Here is a 24458-nt window from a genome sequence, read left to right as displayed (position 1 = left end):
CTACTCCCTACAGTCTCCACCTACTCCACTAAAGCTGACAGGCACATGCAATCCATACAGGGACACCCCTTGATCACCTGGTTTGATGGCCAGGGCGCTTGTGTTCCTGGGCTCCCACAGGGCTGAAACAATCAGGAAGACAGTTCTTGGTAGGTTACCACCCTCCAGCGCACTGCATAAACAGCAGGCTAAAACACACTCCCAGTCTTCTTGAGAAAAAAAGCCCATTTACAAGTCCAGAGCTTCAGTCTGAAGTACAAGCTATAGGTCTACCATACATCCTAGAGGCTACTGAGGTGCTCTCAGAGAATGTAAGAATGGAGACACCAACCTTGCATACTCCCTTAGCCCTCACTACAGCTTGAAAATACCTCCCAGAAAGGAAATTATACATGTATCTGGAAGCCTGATCTGCAACTGTCTCCCAAGGGACACCTCCAGATTTTCTAGTCTAAAGACCAGCACGGTTTACAATTGTGACCCCACAGGACTGTACATATTTTCAGGCTGCTGCCTGAGGGTCTGATTTCCAATCAGCCAGATTAAGCAACACGCTACTAAACAACTATTGGATTAAAAAAGAAACCAAACGGGGAAAAAAAATTGTAAAGACAAATGGAAATACAACATACCAAAAATCTATGGGATGCAGCCAAGAGCCAGTTCTAAGAGGGAAGTTAATAGTAATATAGGCCTACATCAAGAAGCAAGAAAAATCTCAATCTATATTTTGCACCTAAAGGAACTAGAAAAGAAAAATAAATGAAGTCCAAAGCTAGTAGAAGGAAAAAAAATAAAGATCAGAGCTGAAATAAAAGCTAAAAAAGCAAAAGAAAAGGTTGGTGACATTAAGAGCTGGTTCTTTGAAAAGATAAGCAAAATTGACAAACTTTTAGCTAAACTCACCAAGGGAAAAAAAAGAGAGAAGGCTCAAATAAATTGGATTTGAAAGTAGAGAAGTTACAACACATACCACAAAAATATAAAGGATCATAAGAGACTACTACTATGAACAATTATATGACAACAAACTGGACAACCTAAAAAAAAAAAAAGAAAAGTAAATTACTAAAAATCATACAATCTTCCAAGACTGAATAAAGAAGAAATAGAAAATCTAAAAAGACTGATTACTAGTAAGGACATTAAACTAGTAATCAAAAAAATCCCAAACAAAAGTTTAGGACCAGGCGGCTTCACAAGTGAAGTCTACATTCAAAGATTAATATGTATCCTTTTCAAACTCTTCCAAACAACTGAAGAGGAGGGACACATCATACTCATTTTACAAAGCCAGCATTATCCTCATACCAAAACCAGATAAGGATGATCACAACAAGAGAATTATAGGCTGACATCTCTGATGAAAACAGATGCAAAAATCGTCAAAAAATATTAGCAAATAAAATTCAACAATACATTACCAAAATCATACACCATGATCATGTGGGATTTACTCCTGTGGTGCAAGAATGGTACAATATTCACAAATCAATCAACAATGATACAACACATTAACAGAATGAAAAATAAAAATCATATTATCAATAGGTACTTAAAAAGCATTTGACAAAATTCAATATGCACTTAGAATAAACTCTCAACAAAGTGGGTAATGAAAGAAGGTACCTCAAAACAATATGATAAGCCCACAACTAACATCATACTCAACAGTGAAAAGCTAAAAGTTTTTCTCTAATATCAGAAACAAGAAAGGGGAGCCTGGGTGGCCTCAGTTGGTTGAGCGTCCAGCTTCCACTCAGGTCATGATCTTGCAGTTTGTGAGTTCGAGCCCCGCACTGGGCTGTGCTGACAGCTTAGAGCCTGGAGTTTGCTTCAGATTCCTGTGTCTCCTTCTCTCTCTGCCCCTCTGTTGCTTGCACTCTCTCTATCTCTCAAAAATAAACATTTAAAAAAAATTTTTAAAGAAATTAAAAAAAAAAAGAAACAAGAAAAGGATGCCCTCTCCCACTTTTATTCAACACAGTATGGAAGTCATTGCCAGAGCAATTAGGCAAAAAAAAAAAAAAAAAAAAAAAGACGAGCAAATGACATCTAAATTGAACTGGAAGAAGTAAAATGGTCACTATTTGTGGAAAACATAATTCTATATTAAAATCATAAAGACATGTTAGAGCTAATCAATAAAATATCAGGCTACAAAATCAACATACCAAAAGTTAGTTGTGCACACACTAACAACAAAATATCAGAAAGAAAAATGAAGAGAAACAATCCTATTTACAACTGCATCAAAAATAACTAGGAAGGGACACCTGGGTGGCTCAGTCGGTTGAGCATCCAACTTCGGATCAGGTCATAATCTCATGATTCAGGAGTTATAGCCCAGCATTGGGCTTGCTGCTGTCAGCCACAGGGCCCCTTTGGATCCTCCGTCCTCCTCTCTCTCTTTCTTTCTCGAAAATAAATAAGCATTAAAAAGTAATAATAATAACTAGGAATAAATTTATCAGAGGTGAAAGACCTGTACAATGAAAACTATAAGTAACTGATGAAAGAAACTGAAGAAGATCCAAAGAACAGGAAGATATTCTGTGTTCATGGATTGGACACAGAGCATTGGTAATGCTCATATTACCCAAAAAAATATACAAATTCAATGCAATCCCCATTAAACTACCAATGGCATTTTTCACAGAAGTAGAACAAATAAGGGGCACATGGCTAACTCAGCTGGTGAGTCCTACTTGATTTCAGCTCAGGTCATGATTGTAACATGGATGGAACTTGAAGGAATTATACTAAGTGAAATATGTCAAATACTGAAAAACAAATACCATGATTTCACTTATATGTGAAATCTTAAAAAAGTGAACAAAATAAAAGATCATAGAAATATAGAACAGAATATTGGTTGCAAAGTAGGTGAAACAGATGAAGGAGGTCAAAGAGGTACAAAATTTCAGTTATAAAATAAGTAAGTCATGGGATATAATGTACACCATGGTGACTATCGTCAACAATATTGTAGAGCATTCATGAAAATTGTCAACACAGTAAATCCTAAAAGTTATACTATACGTGGTGACAGATGGTAATCAGATTTACTATGGTGATCAATATGTAATGTGTACAAAATGTTGAATCATTAGGTTGTACACTTAAAACCAATATAATGTTATAAATCATTATAACTCAAAAAAAATTTTTTTAAAGAAGCCTGCTACCGAAGGTAAACATATTGGAAGGTTTTGTTTTGTTTTTGAAATTTTTTTTTGAGTTTTATTTACTTATTTTGAGAGACACAGAGACAGCGCAAGTGGGGAAGGGGCAGAGAGAGAGGGAGAGAGGGAATCCCAACCAGGCTTTGCACTGCCAGCACAAAGCCCAGTGCGGGACTTGAACCCATGAAACCGTGAGATCATGACCTGAGCCAAAACCAAGAGTCAGACATTCAACTGACTGAGCCACCCAGGCACCCCAACATACTGGAAGGTTTTACTGTCTTTGTAATTTAGGTCAGCATTTAAAGCAAAACTACTTTTGTCAGACTTCATCAGCTAAGAGCTAATACGCTCATTTCCACTTATAATAAAAATCCAAGTTATATTTGGACAAAGGAAAAAAAAGGATACCATGAAGTAAATAAGGTGCTGACTATGCAAAAGTCAGAAAGGTTAAAGTCAAAACTAAAAAAAGAAAAGAGAAATAGGCTGTTACTTTTCATGAGGAGAAAGGAAAATATTTCAAGTTGATGAAAGCAAATTATAAACCACTGTTGACCGTGCCTGGTTCCTCTTACAGGGGGGAAAAAAAGCTATACTCATTTAGAATTTCTCAACTTACACAATTCAGCAATTGAAAATTACCAATAAAAGGAAACTGCAGCAAAAAATGAGCTATGAAGTAGAGAGACAAATTCATTTCTCACAAATCTGTGTAATTTCTCCTGTTTGTTGCCATCTGTATAATAAAGTCTCTGTTTATCTGATGTCTCTAAGACTTGGGAAATTACTGGAGCCTTTGTACACAAAGTCCAACTTTGTTTAATTTGAAACAGCTAAAAACAGCAGTTAAATCAAATCATATTTCAAAGACAAATTCTTATTTCCCATTAAGAGGTTTAACACACAACTGACCGGTGCGCTTCAGTTGGGCGTCGCTGCTGTATACTGCCAGCTAATTTAACAAATTTACACATTAAACAACAGAAACTAATTTGGTTTCCTAAGACAAAATTTGGCCAATGACAGGATCACCTAGAGCACTTCGGGACATATTCTAAGCTGAATCACTTGTGCAACTATTAACAGACAATCTACAAGGAACTTTACACTTTACTGGCTGCTCTAATGTTCCATAAAGGGCAGACAGGTTGAACAATTAACCAAGCCCAAATCTGGTGATAGAGAGCAAGATGGGAATGAGAAAAAATAAAATTGCATATTATATTATAGTAAGTGTGGAATCTGGTTAAATATATTCACACAGCATGTAATAGAATACCAATAACAACTGAAGATTAAACATCCACAATTCAAAACAACCTTAAGCAACTGGGACGGTCTTTGATACAAAACAGTTGGTCTCTGCTCAGACAGAAATTTTAATCATGTGTTTTAGGAGGTATGCTTAGCTAGTAAGCAAACCTAGCCAACTTCCTGACATTTTCAGGGCAGTATTACAGAACCTACTTGTTTCCTTAATGAAACCAAGTCTTGATACTTCATTATCAGCAATTATTTACCTTTTTGTATATCTGAAAATACTTAGTAAAGTTTTCTTAAGGTAAAAAGTTAACAAAATACTGAAAGTTCTCCACTTGGCTTTTTTAAGATCTTTCTTGGTCACGTACTTCATATACTTTATTCAGAGTTAGTAACTGATCACCAACTATTTACTAAAGGTCCACATAGTTTGACACCATGTTAAAATACCTGTTCACACTATGCAAGTCTAGTGGGAAGCCTACAGATCACATCTGTGATTTTCAGTGTTGAAATGGTTTTAGCTCTGGTTTTTGAAATAGTCTCGCTTGGTAGCTAAACCTAGCAGACAAATCAAACTGCTAATCCAAATAGTCTTCTCCATTTAAATAAGATACTTGTAACTGTTACCTTGAAATTACAGAAATTAGGGCACTAGGGTGGCTCAGTCAGTTAAGCTTCCAACTCTTGATTTCAGCTTAGGTCATTATCTCATAGTCATGGGGTTGTGGGATCGTGCCTGAAGTTGGCTCCACACTGAGTGTGGAATCTGCTTAAGATTCTTTCCCTCTGCTCCTGCCCTGCTTGTACCTGCACACACCCTCTCTCTCTCAAAAAAAAAATTAAAGAAAAAAGAAATTAAAATATTTCAGAACATGTTTTTAAGTTGTTTTTTTTTTTAATTTATTTTGAGAGAGAGAGAGAGAGAGCTTGCATGAGCAAGCAGGGGAGAGGCAGAGAGAGAGGGAAGGAGAGAATCCCAAGCAGGCTCCATGCTCAGCACAGAGCCCAATGCAGGGCTCAATCTCACAACCATGAGATCATGACCTGAGGCAAAATCAAGAGTTGAACACTTAACCAACTGAGCCACCCAGTTGCCCCCCTCCATCAACCTTTTAATACATCACTCTTAAATATGAACAAAGAGGCACAAAATATGAAGAAAGCACCTGACATGAAAGACACACCAAAATAAACAGAAAATAAAAAAGAAATTCAAAAACACAGAAAATTTAGGGGGCGCCTGGGTGGCTTAGTTTAAGCATCCAACTTCACCTCAGGTCATGATCTCACAGTTCATGAGTTTGAGCCCTGTGTGGGGCTCTGTGCTGACAGCTCAGAGACTGGAGCCTGCTTCAGATTCTGTCTCCCTCTGCCCCTCCCCTGCTCATGCTCTCTCTCTCTCTCTCTCTCTCTCTCTCAAAAATAAACATAAAAAAATTTTTAATAGAAAATTCAGGAAATTTTATTAAATCCAAGAAATGGCCTATTATTAACATTATCAGAAATACAGAAGGAATTGCCCATACAACAAATATTAACTCCTTTTGTCTTTAAAAAACATTAAGGAACAACTAAGAACTCCTGAAAATAAACAGCAGAATAGAAAATTCAAAAAAGAACAGCTGAGAAATTTCAGAAAGTTGGTAAAAAAAAAAAAAAGCAAAGATATAAAAAAAAATAATGAGAGAAAAAAAAGACTAAGAAAATAAAAGGAATCAGGCAAGAAGGCCTAACCCTGAGTTCTAAAATTGGAAAAGAAAAAAAATGGTGTGAAGGAAATTATCCAATAATTGTACACAAAGATTTCTTACAACTAAAAGACATGAGTTTTTAGATTCAAAGTGTGCAGATTATGGGTAATATTTCTCAGCTATGAGAAATTGACCAATTCAATAATAATGCTTTTATGAACAACTTTGTGTAACCTAGAAAAAGCTGATTAAATCTTCTGTCTCAGTTTCCTCATTTGTAAAATAGGGAAATACCAGCTCACAGTGCTGTAAGAATTAGATAAATAACATTTATAGAAGAATACATAACATTTATAAAATGACATTCATAGAATACATTATATATATAAAATAACATTTATAGAAGAATTAGATAAAATAACATTATACACACACATATATACACAATGGAATACTACTTAGCAATGAAAAAGAATGCCATTGCAACAACGGAATGGAACTGGAAGGTATTAGGCTAAGAGAAACAAGTCAGTCAGAGAAAAAACAGATATCCTAGATTTCACTCATATGTGGAATTTGAGAAACTTAACAGATGAACATAGGGGAAAGGAAGGAAAAATGAGATAAAAAACATAGAGGGAGGCAACCATAACAGACTCTTAAATACAGAGAACTGAGGGTTGATGGGATGGGGAGGTGGGTTAAATGGGTGACAGGCATTAAGGAGGGCACTTTTCAGGAAAAGCACTGGGTGTCATATGTAAGAGATGAATCACTGGGTTCTACTCGTAAAGCCAAGACTACACTGTATGTTAACTAACTTGAGAACTAAAAAAAAAATAAAAAATAAAAATAATAAATAAATAAATAAACTTAAAATTCCATGTAAACTAATGAACAAAAACAAAATAATTTTAAACAATACTGACCCAAACAATAAAGCTAGTACAGTAAGTTATTTATAAAGTGAAAAACCTCATGGAAAGTAACATGACAAAACATAATATATTCATGAGCTTTCATCTAATAACTTATTCCTAAGAAAAAACCAAATACAGAATTCAACAGAAGCAAAAAACTATGTATAAAAACACTAATTGAAATGTTATACATAAAAATTCTAGAAATAATCCAACGTGTACTACAGAAGTATAAGTACAATACAAGGTTAAATGGTCAATAAAAATAATTACTAATCTTATACAGAAACATGAAACAGGTATTCTGAACCAAAAAATTATTTAATATGATCTAACATATTCTGACAGCAGGATAACAAAAATAAGGTCTGTCCCCAGAAATCTAAGATGGAACTCTACATTTTCATGTAAAAATCAGATTATGATTTATATGACTACTACTACATAAAAATTAACATGTAAACAAAGCCTAGAAGAATTAAATGAAAATTGCTTTGGTAGAATGATGAAACTGTGGATAATCTTTTACCAAAATTGTCATAAATGGTTTTAAAGAGCTATTATTTCCCCAACTGCAGTATAAATATGAACCAGTCTATGATTTTAATAAAGGCAATTTATTGAATTGCTGCTTGCTTCTAATCAGTTTCTGCTCAAACTCTTAAAAGTTTTAATATGCCTTAGTTTATCTTTTAGCAGTTCAGGTGTCAGAAGAGGAATCTAAGAAAGACCTTTCCTGTGAGCAAAAAGCAATGAATACAGCTTAAGTATTCACTGAGCCCATGCATTCACTGCTTTCTCCCTGAATGAGACCCTCTGGGATATTTGAGTTCCATAGCTTTTGTGTATGACCTCTCAGACTATATTAGAGCATTTCTTTGTCCTGACTGGGTCCAAAGTCACACTGGGGTCAAAAAACAAAGAGACTGGACCCAGTATGAGGCCTAGGCAAATAAAATTTTAAGGGGAAAAAGAGAGAGAGAAAACTAGTTCCTCTGAATCCAAAAAGTCTGAGGTCTCTTTCACCTATGACTTTAGTTAACTGTATGTACAAAAATTACAGGCCTAGACCTATATTTTTCTGAACAAGTGGACCAGCTTTACCAAAGATAATCTTGAATTACAGTGACCAGAGTGAAAAACTTTCACCTAGATAATTTATTCATTTCTGAGGTACCCTATGAGAAAAAGGCTTTCAGCCAGGGTAGAAAAATTATTTTTCTTCCTCTGTATTTTCTGATGACCAAGATGAGACCTACCAAGGCATCCCACTCACTCTGGAGCCTGCAAATAAGATCCTGGGAAAAACTGGCAGAAGCCAGAGAAGGGTGAGAATTCTTACCAAGTCAGCACTCTTGATTTCTGTCCTTATTGACCAGTGAAGAGAAGAAGGTAAAATTTCACATTGTCCCTTCCTTTCCAAATTCATACTCTTGTGAATTTGTTTTGGGGGGTACTCAATATTTATCAGTTCTTCCCTACTCTGGAACAGCCCTTGCTTCCTTGTTTGTCTGTCCTATGAATTTGGCTTAACTTTCACCTGTATGGGTATGTAGATAATCAACTCTTGTGTGTGCAGGCAGCTAAGCTGGGGAACCCCAAGAATTTGACTGGACAGAAGCAACCCAGTTGCAGTGAGTATCCTATCAATTGCTGCCAGCTCTCACAGGAACTATCTACGTCCCTCTTCATTTTGGTTGTCTTTGGGAGTCGTTCTGGACTTTGAGAGGACCACATCTTCACACCCTCTTTGCGGACACCTCTGTCCACAGTTAGATCATGAAAGGCTTATCAGTTTTGTTTTAAGTCACAGGATAGGTATGCCTGTGGTATAAAAGAGAAAGGGAAAAACAGTTTTTTAAAAGAGTTCAGTACTATCAGAATATGTTGTTTTCCTGTATAAAACCTGATATTAAGATATTTGAAAGATTTTGAATGAAATGTAGGGACAAAAGTGATCAAATGGAAATTGATATTCAGATGCTGATAGAAATGATTGTTTTAAGGCCTTCTCCCCTAAGATAAAATGTACAGCTGAATGCTTTGGATTCCCTATTTTGGACATCTCCCAAATTTAAAGAAGCAAATTGAAGATAATGTAGTTGGGCACGTGGGTAAGCCCTTTAATATCACTCAAGTTGCAACCCAATTCTTTGAGGAATTAAAATAACTGTCCTGGTCTTATAAATCATATCTTTACAAAAACAGAAATCCAACTGTAGAAGCAATTCAAAGCCCATTTATCCTTTTTATCAATCCCAAACCTCCCATTTTCACCTCAAATGCTTGCAGATATTGCAAAAGATCTGTCCAGTTGTAAGCAAAACTCCCTTTTGGAGAAAATTTACAACCCTTCCCTGTGCCTTTGAGATGTAAATATTCTACCTGGTCTTCTGTAGGAACCAAAAGCCATCTCTGAAATGCAAACATGAGGAAGACCATTCTTATCAGGACAAAAATAAAGCTATTTGGAAACTAGATGAATGAAAAAAATGTTAAAAGTCTTCTCTACACGTAAGAATAAAAACCTTAAACCATCTGAGCAGGTAATCTTACTTCATCTGCCAGAAACACAATTTGGATCCCATGTTCTTTTAGAACTATTCAGTTTTGTATTATTGTACCTGTCCCCTGGCTAAAATTTTAAAACAAAAGTTGTAAGATATATGCATATGTCTGGATGTTTATATATGTCTATATATGTATGTTATATAGATGTGTTTTTTGTACCTCCAAATAGTACCTGCGAATAATTTATAAAAGAGTTCTATTTAATTGGCATAAAGGTAAGTAAGTGCTTAAGTGCTTAAGTGTTCTCTCAGAAAACACAAAGTAACCTAAATGTTTTTCAAGTTCATGTGATCGAGGATAATCTTCAGTAAATAAAAGTTCATTAATGTTTCTTGGCTTAATTAAAACAGACATATCTTCAGGCTTATCAACATTAAATATAGTGCAGACATACAATTTTTATTCTACCTGGGTTTACTAAAAATTAAGTCCATGCTATCTATTACAGAATATATAAGCAAGAAACACAAATAGATGGTTAGCTGTTTAATGTCTGATAAAACTTTCAAGATTAAGTTAAACATAACTTATGAGGAAATACATTAAATATAAACAAAAACTCATGACATTTTCAACAATAATTATGTTTTTACCATATGTCTACTTAATACGTTTCTAAAATCTTTTTGATAACTTGAAACCTTAAAGTTATACCAAATCAAGTTAAGTGATAAATATTTATTGACTATCTAGATCATTTTCAAATATGATAAAATATTTAAACATTAATTACTGAACATAGGGTTATTACTTTTGGCTCATATGGAGGAATTAAGAATTTTGGGTCTATGTCATACGCTACACTGAAAAACTGACTACGAGGAAGATTTACTTCCAGAAACTATGAAATAAGTTTATAAATAAAATATAAATTTGGAAATAAATTTATAAATTGTGAATCCACAGAATTCTTGCATAACCTAGTCCACAATTGCTTGCTTCCTAGTTTTCAGCAGAAATTAAGGTTTCTAAGGGTTAAGATTCTAATTAATAGATGTAATTAAAACTACTGGAAATAGTAAGAGTGAAAAGAAACAACTGTGTATGAAAAGTTGGTAAAGAAAGTAGAATAAGTGTTTTGGGACAAAGAGGAGTTACAAAGGATGGGTTTTGTTAAGGGAAAAGAGAATAATTTTGTCCTAAGGTAGAATGACTGGATGTTACAAAATGAGAAAGAGGAAAAATACAGGCCAAAACCCAAATGGATAAAAGTTGTAGAAAGTTGGTGAAGGAACCTCGGTAAAGAAATTCACATGTGGTGGGTGTCCAGGTGGTTCAGTCACTTAAGTGACTGACTTCAGCTCAGGCCATGATCTCACAGTTTGTGGGTTCAAGCCCTGCATCGGGCTATGTGCTGACAAAGCAGAGCCTGCTTGGATCTTCTGTCCCTCCCACCCCCCCACCCCCATCCCTCCCCTAATCGGGCTCTCTCTCTCCCAAAAATAAATATACATTTAAAAAAAAAAGAAAGAAAGAAATGTATGTGTGGTCAAAGCTAAAATTGGGAAGGAATTTCTCTGAGTTTTTAAAAAAATTTTTTTTTACATTTATTAATTTTTGAGAGACAGAGAGAGACAGAGCATGAGGGGGAGGGGCAGAGAGGGAGACACAGAATCCAAAGCAGGCTCCAGGCTCCGAGCTGTCAGCACAGAGCCCAACCATGACCTGAGGCCAAGTCAGACGCTCAAACCGACTGAGCCACCCAGGTTGCCTCAAAAGAGCTAAGTTTTGTAACCTTCTATATTGCCTATAAAATCTATGGTCACTTTGGTTAAACAGATATAAATGAATATTATGAAATACTACTTATTTCATAACATTTATGATCATATTAAATCAAATGTTCAACCTTTTAACACTGTTGACAACTTCCAAATCAAATTCTTTTTTTTTTTTATGTTTATTTATTTTGAGAGAGAGAGACAGAGAGTGAGGGAGGGAGGGGCAGAGAAAGACGAAGACAAGAATCCAAAGTAGGCTCCAAACTCAAACGTGGGGCTCAAACTTAACAATAGTGAGATCATGACCTGAGCCGAAGTCGGAAGCTTAACCAACTGAGCCACCCAAGAGCCCCCTCAAGTCTTACTAGGTGAGTAAGAAAGGTCACTTCCTGACATCCCCAGTAACATCAGGATATTTGGGGGACCTCAAGGAGAGAATTCACTCAAATCTACAGTATTCTAGACAACACCAGATGGTGAGTCTTTGGCTTGTCTTCCTAGCCTCATGATGCTTTTTGAAAGTCCAATTCAAGATTTCCTTATGAAAAGTTACCAAGCTAATTAAAAATAACCTGTATGGTCAATTCTCATTCTTACTGCACTCACGGAAATAATCAGTACAAGTAAGGAGACTAGACTTATTATGCATACAGATGAGTCTTATTTTTATTATTACCTCTGATAGAAATGGGGGTAAATATAGAAAGAAAAATAAGTTTCAATGGTAAATTATACCACACCCTTGTGGGTATAAGTTCTGATCCTTTTCATTATCTTTGAGGCTTCACTATCTACCTGTAAGCTGGACTGGACCCTGAATTTTTCTGGTTTGCTGTAATACCTGGCTACAACTCTCCAAACTTAGTTTCCAATTTTCTCCCACCTTCTGACTTAAAATCACCAAGAACAAAACTACCCTTGAACCTCACTGGAAGGGGACCATACTCAGTCACTACCCATACAGCACTCTAACTTCAAGACCTTGAACACTGGGTCTACATCTCCCAATTACAAAGGGCTCCTCCAAACTATTAGAATTATACATCAGCTGGAGATCTCAAATTAAAACTGACTAGAGAGGTTCCTCCCCAGAAGCAAACAATGCCTTGAGGAAGACAGCTCTCCCAACACCACAGATCAAGATCTTCGTTACCAATATGAAACTGTATTTCATTTCCTGTTCTACTACTTATTTTTCTACCCTGCCAATGCACAAGAAAACAATGCTCCTTAACTCTGACACCTATCGTTGACTCTACCCCTAAGGCCACAGATACACTATAAAATCTGTAGGCTTTCTGGTTCAGGTGGTTTAGATAATAGAGTTGTTTTAGATTACCTTTTGGCCGAACAAGAGGAGACTGTACCATAGCAAATACCTCTTGTTATACCAGGACCTACACCTTTGGTATCACATAAATATAAGAAATCAGTAAACAATTCACTTGTCACATTGTTTGACTTATTTCATATCAACTAGTCTAGTTCATAGGGTCATGACTAAAGAGTAGTATACTTCAGTCTCTTGGTATTATTCTCCTGACAGTCATCATTATATATTTTCCCTGGTGAACTGTGTTCTCTCAAAGGTTTTAAATACATGTTCACAGCCAGAACAGTACATCAGATGGTCTCACTGCACTTGGAGAAACAGACACAGGATGGACAACAAGATAAGAGCAAAAACAATTCTTTGAAAGAAAGCTGAGTAAGAGGATCCTAAGTTCACCTTGTCCCACAGATACAACTAGATTATACCTCCCATCAGTATAAATACCCAGAAAATGATCAAAACACTGGCAGAACACTCTCCACAGCTAAATGTAGAGAAGAGGCCACACTGAAGAGGGTAGGAAGGGCAGAGACACAGGCAGGAGCAAAAGGGACCCATGGGACTATCTGCAGGAAGGAAGGACGCATGCTCCTATGGTAGGCGCATAGGGGGAAAGGAGCAGAACCAAACACCAGGCACCACAGGCATGGAGACCCACATTGGAAGATGAATACCCATAACATGTGGCTGTGAATACCAAAGGGGCCTAACTTTGGCAAGTTCTTAGAATCAGTGGAACTTACCACATGAAGCTTTAAAAATCAGCAGGCTAGGCTCTAGGAGAGCCAAGAGTATCCATCACTAAAGACACAGCACAACAAACGGCCCTGCTGAGACACAGCTCAGAAGTGGCAATGTGGGAAACACCTGGGCTACACAAGAGGGAGATTTGTTTACTAATCTCAGAGTGTGTGCTGGAGGGGCAGGGATCCTTGGGAGAATTCCCCAGAATAAAAAGGCTGACAGGTGTCAGTTTCCTCCCCCGTGCTTGAGCCTAGATACACAAACACCTGCAGGAAACAGCATAGCACCCACAATCTCCACCTAGCTTATTAAGAATGTGCACCACCCCCACATGCTTCTGTGTGTCTGTGCCCACAACCCAGCCTCCACAGGAGTTTTCCTAGCAGCTGCAGGCCCCCTCCCACAGAAGACCTGCAGGGGCCTGCAGGGACCTTGCTGGAACCAAGCCTCCTGCCCCACATTCTCCTGCAGACATGCCCCCTCCAATACGCCGTTGGCTGGAGCCCATTCAAATTGGTGCCACAAGCCAGGCATGTGTAAGCAGCCCAGACCAGGGCCAGCACCAGTCCAAAGTGGACTCCTGCCCTGAGGAGAAGGGACAATAACCACACACACCAGTCCAACTACGACCCTGGCAGCAGGCTGGGGCAGACACTGGTCTGACTGCAGGCCCCACCCACCAATGAAAATTTCTCAGAGAATAACACAGGGAAACTACCCTGCAGTTCAGGGCTACTAAGTCATGGCAAAAGCCTAGTCTGACTCAACCCAAGCCCAAGGCAACCCCAGAATGGCCCAATAATAACACAGGGATCAAACCCTGCCACAACAGGGCAAAAAGAGCCATTGTAGATGACTGGACTGAAGGCAAATGCGGCTCAGCCACAACAGAAAGCATGCAACACACATAGGAGAACTCCTGAAGTGCCAGGTTCTGGTAAACAGTGGACACTGCGCGACAGGGCACTACAAAAATCTGTTCTTCATAAGGCCAAAATTTCAAGAGCAAGAGGCATAGCTGACTCTTCTAACACAGAGAAACAGACACAGAAAGGCAGACAAATTTAGGAGACAGAGCAATATGTCCAAAATGAAAGAAAAAGACAAAATCACAGTAAAAGAGCTAAATGAAACAGAGATGAGTAAAAGGCCTGATAGGGAATTTAAAGTATGGTCATAGGGGCACCTGGGTGACTCAGTTGATTAAGCATCTGACTTCAGCTCAGGTCATGATCTCAAGGTTTGTGAGTTTGAACCCCTCATCAGGCTCTCTGCTCTCAGCGTGGAGCCAACTTCAGATCCTCTGTGTACCTCCCCTATTTGCGTGTTCTCTGTCTCCCTCAAAAATAAAAAAATAATAAACTTTTTTTTTAAAAGATAATGGTCATAAAGATGCTCACTGGACTGGAGAAAACAGCGGGAGGACCTCAGTGAGACCTCAACAAAGGGATAGAAAACATAAAAAAAAAACAATCAGAGATGAACAACTCAAATAAAATCAAAAGTACACTAGATGAATGAATAGCAGATTACAGGAAACAGAAGATGGATTGATGACCTAAAGAATAGAGTAATGGAAAGCACTCAGTTTAATAGGAGAGAGAAACAAATACTAATAAAACATGAAAATAGACTAAGGGGAACTCAGCAACACCATCAAGCATGATAATATTCACATTATAGGGATCCCAAAGGAGAAAAGAGAAAAAAGTAGGCAGAAAATTTATTTGAAGAAATAATAGCTGGAAACTTCTCTAATCTAGAGAGAAAGAAACAGAAATCTAGATCCAAGAGGGACAGAGGACCCCCAATAATATTAAGCCAAAGGGGTTTACACCAAGACATATAGCATTAAAATGGCAAAAAGTAGTGATAAAGAGAGAATTTTAAAAGCAGCAAGAGAAAGGAAAACAGTTACTTAAAAGAGAAATCTATAAGTTATCAGCTGATTTTTCAACAGAAACTTTGGAGCCCAGTAGGGAGTGGCATGACATATTCAAAGTGATGAAAGAAAAAAACATGAAGCAGAGAACACTCTATCCAGCAGGGTACAATTCAGAATAGAAGGAAAGATAGAGTTTCCCGGACAAAACAAAAGTTGGAGGAATTCATCACCACTGAACCATCTCTACAAGAAAAGTTAAGGGGGTGGGGGAGAGGGCACCTGGCTGGATCAGTTGGTGGAGCATGCAACTCTTGATCTTAGGTTCTGAGTTTGAGCCCCACGTTGTGTGTACAGACTACATAAAATAAAATATTTTTTAAGAAAAATAAATATTAAACAGACTGATGGAAAGACCATAAGCAGGAATAAAACAAGTAGCAAGCACAAAAGCAGTAAAATTAACCATATCAATAAAAATCAGTCCAGGATTCACAAATAAAAGGATGTAAAGGATGTTAAGTATGACACCATAAACCTGAAATGTGGGGAGAGAGGAATAAAAAACGGGTTCAAACTTAAGCAACCACCATCTTATATGGACTTCTATGTGTCTAAGATGTTATATATAAACGACATGGTACCACAAATCAAAATCCAGTAATACATATACCTAAAATAAAGAGAAAAGAATCCAAGTATAATCCTAACAAAAGCCAGAAAAACCATGAAAGAAGAGAACAAGAAAGGAACCAGAACAATTATAAAAACAATCATAAACAAATAACAAAATGGCAATAAGAACATACCTATCAATAATTACTCTGAATGTAAACAGACTAATACTCCAATCAAGAGACGTGGGGTAATGGAATGGATAAAAACGCAAGACCCATCTACATGCTGCCTATAAGACACTCATTTTAGATCTAAAGACACATGCAGACTAAAAGTGAAGGGACAGAAAAGCATTTATCATGCAAATGGAAGTGAAAAGAAGGTCAGGGTAGTAATACTTGTAGAGGACAAATGGACTTAATATTATTTTTTTAATGTTTATTTTTGAGAGAAAGAGAGAGATGGAGTGCAAGTGGGGGAGGCACAGAGAGAGAGAGGAGACACAGAATCTGAAGCAGCCTCCAGCTCTGAGTTGTCAGCACAGAGCCTAATGTGGGGCTTGAACTCACAAACAGCAAGATCATGACCTAAGCCAAAGCTGACCGCTTAACCAGACGCCCCAAGGAACAAATAGACTTTAAAACAAAGACTGTAGGGGTGCCTGGTCTGTTAAGGATTTGACTCTTGGTTTCAGCTCAGTCATGATCTCACAGTTTGTGGGTCTGAGCCCGCACTGGGCTCCATGCTGACAGTGCAGAGCATGCTTGGGATTCTCTCTCTCTCTCTCTCTCTCTCTCTCTCTGCCCCTCCCCTGCGTGCTCTCTCTCAAAATGAATAAATAAACTTAAAACAAAACAAGACTGCACACAAAAAAGAAGGACATTAAATAAGCATAAAAGGAACATTCCAACAAGATGTTAAAAAATTGTAATATTCATACACCCATGTGAAAGCACCCAAATACATAAAAATAATTAATAAGAGACAAAAAGAGAGTAATCAATAGTAATAGAACTTTAACATCCCACTTATATCAATGGATAGACCATCCAAACAGAAATTAACATGGAACACTTTTTGTCTTTTTTTTTAATTTTTATTATTTTTTTCTAATTTACATCCAAGTTACTTAGCATATAGTGCAACAATGATTTCAGGAGATTTCTTAATGCACCTTACCCATTTTGCCCATCCCTCTCCCACAACCTTTCCAGTAACCCTCTATTTGTTCTCCATATTTATGAGTCTCTTCTGTTTTGTCCCCCTCCCTGTTTTTATTATTTTTGCTTCCCTTCCTTATGTTCATTTGTTTTGTATCTTAAAGTCCTCATATGAGTGAAGTCATATGATAATTGCTTTCTCTAATTTTGCTTAGCATAATACCCTCTAGTTCCATCCATGTAGTTGCAAATGGCAAGATTTATTCGTTTTGATTGCTGTGTAATACTCCATTGTATATATATATATATACACCACATCTTCTTTGTCCATTCATCCACCGAAGGACATCTGGGCTCTTTCCATACTTTAGCTATTGTTGATAGTGCTGCTATAAACATGGGGGTGCATGTGTCCCTTCGAAACAGCATACCTGTATCCCTTGGATAAATACCTTAGTAGTGCAATTGCTGGGTCATAGGGTAGTTCTATTTTTAATTTTTGAGGAACCTCTGTACTGTTTTCCAGAGTGGCTGCACCAGTTTGCATTCCCACCAGCAGTGCAAAAGAGATCCTCTCTTTTGGCATCCTCACCAACATCTGTGGTTGCCTGAGTTGTTAATGTTAGCGATTCTGACAGATGTGGGTGGTATATCATTGTGGTTTTGATTTGTATTTCCCTGATGATGAGTGATGTTGGAGCATTTTCTCATGTGTCGGTTGGCCATCTGGATATCTTCTTTGGAGAAGTGTCTATTCATGTCTTTTGCCTATTCCTTCACTGGATTATTGTTTTTGGGTGTTGAGTTTGATAAGTTCTTTAGAGATTTTGGATAGTAACCCTTTATCTGATAGGTTGTTTGCAAATATCTTCTCCCATTCTGTCGGTTGCCTTTTAGTTTTGCTGATTGTTCCTTCACTGTGCAGAAGCTTTTTATTTAATGAGGTCCCAATAGATCATGTTTGCCTTTGTTTCCCTTGCCTCTGGAGACATGTTGAGTAAGAAGTTGCTGAGGCAAGGTCAAAGAGGTTTTGCGTGCTTTCTCATCAAGGATTTTGATGGCTTCCTGTCTTACATTTAGGTCTTTCAGCCATTTTGAGCTTATTTTTGTGTATGGTGTTAAGAAAGTGGTCCAGGTTCATTTTTCTGCATGTCGTTGTCCGTTTTTCCCGGCACCACTATGCTGAAAAGACTGTCTTTATTCCATTGAATATTCTTTCCTGCTTTGTCAAGATTAGTTGGCCATATGTTTGTGGGCCCATTTCTGGGTTCTCTGTTCTGTTCCATTGATCTGAGTGTCTGTTCCTGTGCCAGTACCATACTGTCTTGATGATTACAGTTTTGTAATACAGCTTGAAGTCCCAAAACAGTCACCTTCAATGACACACTGGACCAAATGTATCTAACAGATATATTCAGAACATCCCATCCTAAAAACAGCAAAATACACATTCTTTTCAAGTGAACATGGTACATTCTTTAGAAAGGAGCACATATTAGGCCACAAAACAAATCTCAACAAAGTCAAAAAAGATCAAAGTATACCATGCATCTTTTCTTACCACACTGTAAAACTAGAAATCACCACAAGAAAAAACTCTGGAAAAAGCATAAATCATGTATTTGTGAGGTTAAATAGTATGCTACTAAACATGAATAGGTCAAGCAAGAAATCAAAAAGGAAATCAAAAAATACATGGGGAAATATGAAAATAAAAAAACAATGGTCCAAAATCTTTGGAATGCAGCAAAAGTGATTCTAAAGAGGGAAAGTTTATATCAATAAAAAAAGTTTATAACCTCAGAATGAAAAATCTCAAATAACAACCTAACCTTGCACCTAACAAAGCATGAAAAAGAGAACAAAAACCCCCAACCAGTAGAAGGAAGGAAATAATAAGGATTAAAGTAGAAATAAACAAAATAGAAACTTAAAAAAAAAAAGGAACATATCAATGAAACCAGGAGTGCTTCTTTCAAAAGATCAACAAAATTGGGGCACCTGGGTGGCTCAGTTGGTTAAGTGTTCAACTTTTGGCTCAGGTCATGATCTCAGGGTTTGTGAGTTCAAGCCTCATGCTGCGTTCTGTGCTGACAGCTCAGCTTCTGATTCTGTGTCTCCCTCTCCCTCTGCCCCTCCCCTGCTCATGCTCTTTCTGTCTCTCAAACTAAACATTAAAAAATTAACAAAATTGATAAACCTTTAACCAGACTCATGAGAAAAAAGAGATAGAGGGAGAACTCAAACAAAATCAGAAATGAAAGAGGAGAAATAACAATTGATACCACAGAAACATAAAGGATTATAAGAAAAGATCATAAATAATTACATGCCAACAAACTGGACAGCTTGGGTGGAATAAATTACTAGAAACATATAACCTCCCAAAATTGAATCAGGAAGACATAGGGACAAAATGGGTTTTTTTGTTCTGTTTTTAGAAGTAGAAAATTTGAACAGACCAATTACCAGGAAGGAAATTGAATCAGTAATCAAAAAGCTCTCTACATACAAAAGTCCAGGACCAGACTGCTTCACAGGTGAATTCCATCAAACATTTAAAGAAGAATTAATACCTATTCTTCTCAAGCTATTCCAAAAAAAAAAAACAAAAATAGAAAAGAATGAAAACTTTCAGTTATAAATTAGTAAGGGCTGAGTATCAAATGGATAACAAGGTGACTATAGCTGATATAACACTGTATAATTGAAATCTGCTAAGAGAATAGAACTTAAATGTTCTCACCAAAGGGAAAAAGAAAGAGGGGTAGGGGGCAGGAGGTAATATGAGAGATAATAGATGTGTTAATTAACTAACTCAATGGAAGAGAAATCCTTTCATAATGTACCCATATCAATCATTACATTGGGGTGGCCTGGGTGCCTCAGTCCGCTCAGTCAGTTGAGCAGTTGAGGCAATAGACTCTTGATTTCCAGCTGAGGTCATGATCCTTAGGTTGTGGGATTGATCCCCATTGGGCCTCTATGCTGAGCATGGGACTTGCTTGGGATTCTCTCTCTCTCTCCCTCTGCCCTGCCCCTCTGATTGGCTCTCTTTCTTAAAAAAAAAAATCAGTACATTATCTACTTACATATCTTACAATTTTATTTGTCAAGTTACATTTCAATAAATCTGGAAAAAAGGAAAGAAAATACTTTGACAGGTTCTTAAAAAGTTAAATATATACCTACCAGATGACCCAAGTCACTTCACTCTTAGGTACTGTTTTTTTAATGTTTATTTATTTTGAGAGAGAGACAGAGACAGAGAGAGACAGAGAGAATCCCAGGCAGGCTCCACACTGTCATCGCAGAGCCCAACAAGGGGCTCAGTCAGTTAAGCATCTGACTCTTGATTCAGCTCAGGTCATGACCTCAGTTTGTGGGTTTGAGCCCCACATTGGGCTCTACACTAACAATGCCGGAACCTGCTTGAGATTCTCTCTGTCCCTCTCTCTCTACCCCTCACCTCACCTCTCTCAAAATAAATAAATAAACTTAAAAAACAACAAAAAAAAAAGCCCACAGAAGCTTAACTTCCCAACTTTTAAAGTTTAGTATATAAACCTTTTATCTGTGGTACTGAGTGAATTACAACTGAGCACGACCACATCAATGGCAAATAAAACTTGTCTTTTCTGTTAATCTATCAACAGATTATCTATAATATCTATAACTGCCTATGTCAGTTAATTGGCAGACCTCCAAGCAACGGACCAAACCAGAACGTTGAAGAGGTAAGTTTCCTCCCATCAGTTCTGGCAACGAGGATGAAATTACTGGAACTCCTTGCTCACTCTGGAGACTGCAGCTGCGATCTCGAGCACTTCTGACCAAGCTGAGTAAGGTAAACTTTTTTACTATTCAGACCTCCCGTATCCCTACTAAGGGTCCAATGAGCAAGGATGGCAAAAGCCTTTCCTGTCTTTTCTAAAAGGAATTTTTCAGAACTTAGATTTACAAGAGGAAATACCTGTAGAAACTAGTTTCTTTGGTAATGTTAACTCTTTGTTTGAGTAATCTTGTTACAGATCCATTACCTTCCACGGCCACTGTGGCCCATCTGTTTTGTTTTGTGTCCTGAGAGCATGACTTGGATCCAGTGAGAATGCTTTGGTCACTGATTTTCCACCTTCTGCAGGGTGCAGATTGTTGGGTATGTGTCTACAAGCAGCCAACCATCACATGAGGGCCCAAGACACTTTCCTACCACCTGTGTTGCTCTCACAGGAGTTGTCTAAATAAAGGGTCTCGGGCCCAAAGGACCTGTATCTTCTGTCTTCTTACGGAGAAGTCCTATCTGAGTATCACTTGTCCAGTGTCACAGATTAGAGGATCAGTGATCAGATGTGTCTCATTTTGTGGGTGAATGAGACAAGTTTTTCACAAACACTATTCTTACTGCCTTTGGCACCGGGGTCTTTGCTTTCTCTGTTTGGCTATCTTTGAGAATGAGTAGATCATGGAGGCTACACCTTTTTTGAGGATGTCTCTTGTATCCATGGGGTAAACCATAAAAGGGGTTACGGTTTCAGTCACATTTTATATGAGTACACTCTCCGAAGCTGGGTTACAGTCCAAGGCTCTTCATTGGAAGTTACCCTCTTGGGTTCCAAGTTCTTCCCGGCTTTGGTTTCAAGGCCCTCTCTGTTCTTCTCTCAGGTTGCAAGTGCTTTTTGGATTTTTGCTTTAAGGCTTGCTCTGTTCCTCCCTTCTTGATCCTGCTCCTTTCGTGAACTTGGTTAAATGAAATCCTCCTTCTCAAGCTCCTACTGACTACATTCCTCTGTCACTACAGCACTAATTCTGTCTGCTTCCTTTCTTGTTGGCATGATTTTAACTAAGAATACTTTATAACTTAAGTAAATGGCTTCTTTAAGAAAACTTAAGCTGGCTCCTCCAAGACCTTTCCTCCCCCACTCCAGCCCCTCAAATCCACAGAGTCACTGGAACTGTAGTCCCTGATCCCTCCCTCTAGGGACTCAGAACCCTCCCCCCACAAAAGCAACAGCCTAGGTGAAAAGGTTAACCGAACAAAATTTAGTCCAAAGCCTCCATAGATTACACATTAGGAAAAAGAAAACCTTAAAAATCTCCTCCACAAATATTGATAATAAACTTTAGCCTTTAATTGAGCACGTAACAACTTATTCCATTTACTAGGATAACATTTAGTTAAAAATATAAAGCAGGACAAAGATGAGAACCAACTATTATATGTAAACTAGTGACTGTATTGTATTTATGCCTGACACATGGCTAAAAACTTTAGAAAGTCATAAAGATCTCTATTTGTGTATGTCTTTTTTTTTTTTTTTTTTTAATTTTTTTTTTCAACGTTTATTTATTTTTGGGACAGAGAGAGACAGAGCATGAACGGGGAAGGGGCAGAGAGAGAGGGAGACACAGAATCGGAAGCAGGCTCCAGGCTCTGAGCCATCAGCCCAGAGCCCGATGCGGGGCTCGAACTCACGGACCGCGAGATCGTGACCTGGCTGAAGTCGGACGCTTAACCGACTGCGCCACCCAGGCGCCCCTCTATTTGGTATGTCTATATATTTTTTCCTACCTCTAGATGTATTACTAAATTAATAAAAGACTATTCTAATTGGCTTAGAGAAAAGTGCCTATACAAACTATTCTAAAATATATAGTGCCGGGGCGCCTGGGTGGCGCAGTCGGTTAAGCGTCCGACTTCAGCCAGGTCACGATCTCGCGGTCCGGGAGTTCGAGCCCGCGTCGGGCTCTGGGCTGATGGCTCAGAGCCTGGAGCCTGTTTCCGATTCTGTGTCTCCCTCCCTCTCTGCCCCTCCCCCGTTCATGCTCTGTCTCTCTCTGTCCCAAAAATAAATAAACGTTGAAAATAAATTAAAAAATAAAAAAATAAAATAAAATAAAATATATAGTGCCTAAAATATAGGCACTAACCCAAATGTACTTCAGGTTTATGTGATTTGGATAAAGCTTTGGTAAATAACATTAGTTTAATATTGTTGGTTTAGTAAAATAGGAATGTCCTTAGAGTTATTAGCAATAAGTATAATGCATTAATACATAAATTTTCTTCTACTTGGATTTAGTAATCAAATAAGATTATAAAACTAATAAGGGCATCTGGGTGGCTCAGCCAGTTAAGTGTCCGACTCTTTGATTTTGGCTCAGGTCGTGATGTCACAGTTTGTGAGATCAAGCCCTGTGTCAGGCTCTGTGCTGAAAATGCAGAGCTTCCTTGGGATTCTCACTCTCGCCCTCTCGTCTCTGCCTTCCTCCACTTATACTCTCTCTCTCAAACTAAATAAATAAACTTTAAAAAGAATATATTTTAAAAGGTTTATGAAGCTAATAGTTTTAAATTTTAATCAAACTGAGTCATTGTTCTGACAAACTTTATTACCAAAATCTTTTGGTAACTTGAAACTTAAAACTATCTCAGTTACATTAAATGCCAGATATTTACTGAATATCTAGATTTCTTTTTTTGTTTATTTTATTTTGAAAGAGCATGAGCAGGGGGAGGGACAAAGAGAGAGGGGGACAGAGGATCTGAAGCAGGCCTAACAGCAGCGAGCCCAATGTGGGGCTCAAATTCACAAACTGTGAGATGATGACCTAAGGCCAAAGGTCGTACACTCAAATGACTGAGCCACCCAGGGTGCTCCCACATCACTTCTAAATAAGATAACACACTGAAACATTAATTACTAAATATAATTTTAAATTTTGTTTGGATTCTTTGTTTTTTAAGTAAATTCTATGTACACCCAATGTGGGGCTCAAACTCAGGACCCCAAGAGTAAGAGTCACATCCTCTACCACTGAGTAGCCAGGTGCCCCTAAGTTTAAGTTTCTATATTTTTGGACTCTAATTTTTTACAGAGAGACTGAAGATATTAAGGTCTGTAAATAAACATGCGGTTTTTTGCCACATTTTGAGACGTTGTACTGTGAAAAATATATATGTAGAATTCATAAGATTGTATATTTATAAAATGGGTTAATCTGCTACAAAATGCCAATAAAGGACAGGCAATTCAGTTGTCTACTACATCTGTAAAATAAAGGTTACTAATAGTTTAAATATATAATCTATTTTATATGTAAATGGAATTTCTAGTAATTCTAGAACAATTCTAGAATACCAGAAATAGTAAGGGTTAAGGAAAATATCTCTGTATGAAAAGGTTTTCAAGGAGGGGGCACCTGAGTGACTCAGTCAGTTATGTGTCTGACTCTTAATTTTGACTCAGGTCATGATCTCCTGAGTCATGAGACGGAGACCTACGTCTCAATCTTGGATTCTCTCTCTCCTTCTCTCTCTGTCCCTCCCCGCTCGTGCGTGTGCACTCTCTCTCAAAATAAATAAATAC

At 37.7% G+C, this 24458-nt stretch overlaps 1 protein-coding gene across 3 annotated transcripts in view; it reads right to left on the bottom strand.

Moving 5' to 3' along the window:
• Positions 1–24458, bottom strand: part of COMMD1 (copper metabolism domain containing 1) — a 191815-nt gene that overhangs the window by 128527 nt on the left and 38830 nt on the right. The window contains exon 1 of one of the 3 annotated variants that reach the window (XM_030310679.1): positions 13431–13513. The exons of 1 other annotated variant lie outside the window; for it this stretch is intronic. The gene's annotated coding sequence lies outside the window, so the exon portion shown is untranslated. Of the gene's footprint in view, positions 1–4100; positions 4126–13430; positions 13514–24458 lie in introns of those variants that run through there. One more of the 3 variants, XM_030310680.1, reaches the window with a different exon arrangement.

This window comes from Lynx canadensis, chromosome A3 (assembly GCF_007474595.2).
Source record: "Lynx canadensis isolate LIC74 chromosome A3, mLynCan4.pri.v2, whole genome shotgun sequence".
NCBI classification, from domain to species: domain Eukaryota; kingdom Metazoa; phylum Chordata; class Mammalia; order Carnivora; family Felidae; genus Lynx; species Lynx canadensis.
The sequence above is the reverse complement of the archived record's forward strand: the minus strand, read 5'-3'. Positions and strand labels throughout refer to the sequence as shown.